This window comes from Mandrillus leucophaeus, unplaced genomic scaffold (genome assembly GCF_000951045.1).
Source record: "Mandrillus leucophaeus isolate KB7577 unplaced genomic scaffold, Mleu.le_1.0 Scaffold706, whole genome shotgun sequence".
In the NCBI taxonomy this organism is placed as follows: Eukaryota; Metazoa; Chordata; class Mammalia; order Primates; family Cercopithecidae; genus Mandrillus; species Mandrillus leucophaeus.
Window position 1 is genome coordinate 748269 of NW_012107653.1, and position 3413 is coordinate 751681.

The 3413-nt window shown below is 43.7% G+C and overlaps 1 pseudogene; it reads right to left on the minus strand.

The window, feature by feature from the left end:
- Positions 1 to 2974, minus strand: part of LOC105528187 — a 30661-nt pseudogene extending 27687 nt beyond the window's left edge.
- Positions 2975 to 3413: the final 439 nt, after the last annotated feature.

A 3413-nucleotide genomic window follows, 5' to 3' on the forward strand; every position in this document is an offset into this window, starting at 1 on the left:
AGCTGGGACCACAGGTGCGTGCCACCATGCCTGGCTAATTTTTGTATTTTTACTAGAGATGGGGTTTCACCATTTTGGCCAGGCTAGTCTCATACTCCTGGCCTCAAGTGATCAGCCCACCTCAGCCTCCCAAAGTGCTGGGATTACAGGTGTGAGCCACCATGCCTGGCCATGGGTATTTCTTTATAGCAGTGTGAGAATGAACTAATACACAACCTTTATCATGCTGTATTTTGATTGAATGTTTTTGTCACTTTCCTGTATAATCCAGAGGGTTTTCAGTTGTGAGCAACAGAAATTGACTGGCTAATTTAGGCAGAAAACGTATATATTGAAAGCATATTGAATAGCTCACAAAATCACCAGCTGGACTGGAGAACTAGACTCAGGCCTATATAGCCAACATCACAACTGCCACTGCTACTACCACCAAGAGGAGAAAGGGACTCTCCCTAGACTACATGATGACTCAATGGACAAGCTAAGAATAGAAAGCAACAGGAAAGATCATGAATCTTGGGCCATTACCAGATCACCTCCCTAGCACTAGTGAGTGCCTACCACCACCACTCTAACTGCCATCAGTGTTAGCTCAGATTCTCCAAGGAGCAGACACTAAGATGGAATTAGATATGCAAGAGATTGACTGGGGGAAATGCCCATGACAGAAAGGGCAAGAACTGGAAGAAGCTGGAAAAGCTGTCAGACTGCAATGTAAATCTGACCTTTATGGATAAGAGAAGGCAAGAAGAAGGTTGGGAAGGAAGAGTCTTGGCCTGAAGAGCAGTTCTAATAAAATTTGCCCTAGCTGACGGGAGTCCTGTAGCCAAAGCTGCCTATTGGAATAGTTCTGTCTTCCAGAAATGGATCTGACTTAGTATCACTGCTGTGCTCAGTCATTGGCTGGAAGCAATGTGGCCTCAAAGAAAAGCTGCAAATATTGGGGTGAATTTAGAACCTAGCAGCTAGGGCCAAGGTCATTTACATTCCCCATGCTGGGAGAACTGAAAGGCACATTTTCATAGCTGTCTCAATCAGAGATTTTCCACTGCTTTGGGTCGCTGGCTCCCAGTCCAAGGGATGGATCTTTGGATTGGGTGAGCCAAGGTCATGTGCCTGTGTTCTTCAAGGGGGACCTACTTCCCACCAAGATTCCTAAGCCCTCTCTCCCAAATACAGGGGTTCATATGCTGGACAGCAACCCCTACAAAGGACAAATGTCCACTATACTGTGTGACCTCCTTAAGAGCAGAGATCTTTGTCTTGCTGATTGCAATTATAAATATTTACAAATGAATGTTTATTGAAGTAACTGAGTGCCCCACAATGCTATATCTGACTAAGAAAAAAAGAAGAAAAGTGAAATAACTGAATGAATGTAACCAGCTGGTGTTCAAATGCCCTTACATACCCTCTCTCTCTCTGTCTCTCTCTGTCTCTCTCACACACACTCTCTCTCAGTCAATCAATTTAGCTCTCAGGGAAATGCAAACCAAATCCACTAGGATGACTATACTTAAAAAGACATATAAAAATTGTTGTCAAGTATGCGGAGAAATTGGAACCATCATACACTGCTGATGGAAATGTAAAATGGTGCAGCCACTTTAGAAGAGTCTGGCAACCCTCAAAACATAGTTACCATATGATCTAGCATTTTACTCCTAAGTATGTACCCAAGTGAACTGAAAACACATATTCATGCAAAAACTTGTATTCAAATCATCCACATAAGAGCCAAAAAGTGGAGACAATCCTGTTGTGGTTAATATTATGTGTCAACTTAGCTAGGCTATTGTGCCCAGTTGTTTGGTCACACACCAGTCTAGATATTGTAGTGAAGGTATTTTTCAGAGGGGATTAACAAAATCAATAGACAGATTACCCTCCATAATGTCAGTGGCTTCATCCAATCAGTTGAAGGCAATAAGAGCAAAGGCCGAGGTCTCCTGAAGAAGAAGGAATTCTGCCTCCAGGCTGCAATATAGAAATTCTGCCTGCATTTCAAGCCTTTGGATCCAAGACTGCAACACCATCTCTTTTTTTTTTTTTTTTTTTTTGAGACGAAGTCTCGCTCTGTCACCCAGGCTGGAGTGCAGTGGCCGGATCTCAGCTCACTGCAAGCTCTGCCTCCCGGGTTTACGCCATTCTCCTGCCTCAGCCTCCCGAGTAGCTGGGACTACAGGCGCCCGCCACCTCGCCTGGCTAGTTTTTTGTATTTTTTTTTAGTAGAGACAGGGTTTCTTCGTGTTAGCCAGGATGGTCTCAATCTCCTGACCTCGTGATCCGCCCATCTCGGCCTCCCAAAGTGCTGGGATTACAGGCTTGAGCCACCGCGCCCGGCCCAACACCATCTCTTTTCTGAATTTCCAGCCTGCCAGTCTGCCCCAAATTTCAGACCTGCCAGTCCCCCAAATTGCATATGCTAATTTCTTAAAATATATCTCCCGCTATCCCCTTGTGCCAATTGGTTCTGTTTCTCTGTGATAGATCCATACAGTGTAGTATTACCATAAAAAGAAATGAAGTACTGATACATGCCACAACATGGATGAACCTTGAAAACATCATACTAAGTGAAAGAAGCCAGATACAAAAGGTCATATGTGATCATATATGGTATGATTCCATCCAGAATAGACAAATCTATTGAGATGGAAAGTGGATTCATGGTTGCCTAGTGCTGCGGGGAGTGGGGAATGGGGACTGAGTGCTTAATGGGCATGGGTTTCTTGGGGTGATGAAATGTTCCGGCACTAGGTCATGGTAATGGCTGCAGACTTTGTACTAAAACTACTAAATTGTACACTTTAAATGGGTGAATTGTATGGCATATGAGTTATTTCTAAATAAAGGGTATTATTTTAAAAATAAATAATATCATTATATTCCCCTCTCTGACCCTTCTCTTCCACCAGGCAACGTAAATAGAGCTCGCCAGCTGCCTGGCAACACCCAACATCCCAAATGCCATGCTGCATTATGTGGCAGCACTTCTTTCCCTTCAAGACTAATTTAGATGTCATTTCTAACCAGATTTGTTGAAGAAAAATGCTAGGGGTGAGGGCTGCAGGGAAGTTACTTCTGTTTTAACTCCAGGCCCAAATCACAGCTATGGATGATACTGATGAGGGAGTAGCTCAGAACTAACAGGCAAAGGTCTTTGTTCTCAGGGAGTTTATAGTGAAAAGACAAATAAGACCTAGATGATATGACTGATTTTGCATTCGTTTTTTTTTTGTTTTTTGTTTTTTGGTTTTTTTTTAGACGGAGTCTCAGTGTCACCCAGGCTAGAATGCAATGGCACAGTCTCGGCTCACTGCAACCTCCACCTCCTGGGTTCAAGCGATTCTCATGCCTCAGCCTCCGGAGTTGCTGGGATTACAGATGTGTGCCACTACTCCTGGCTAATT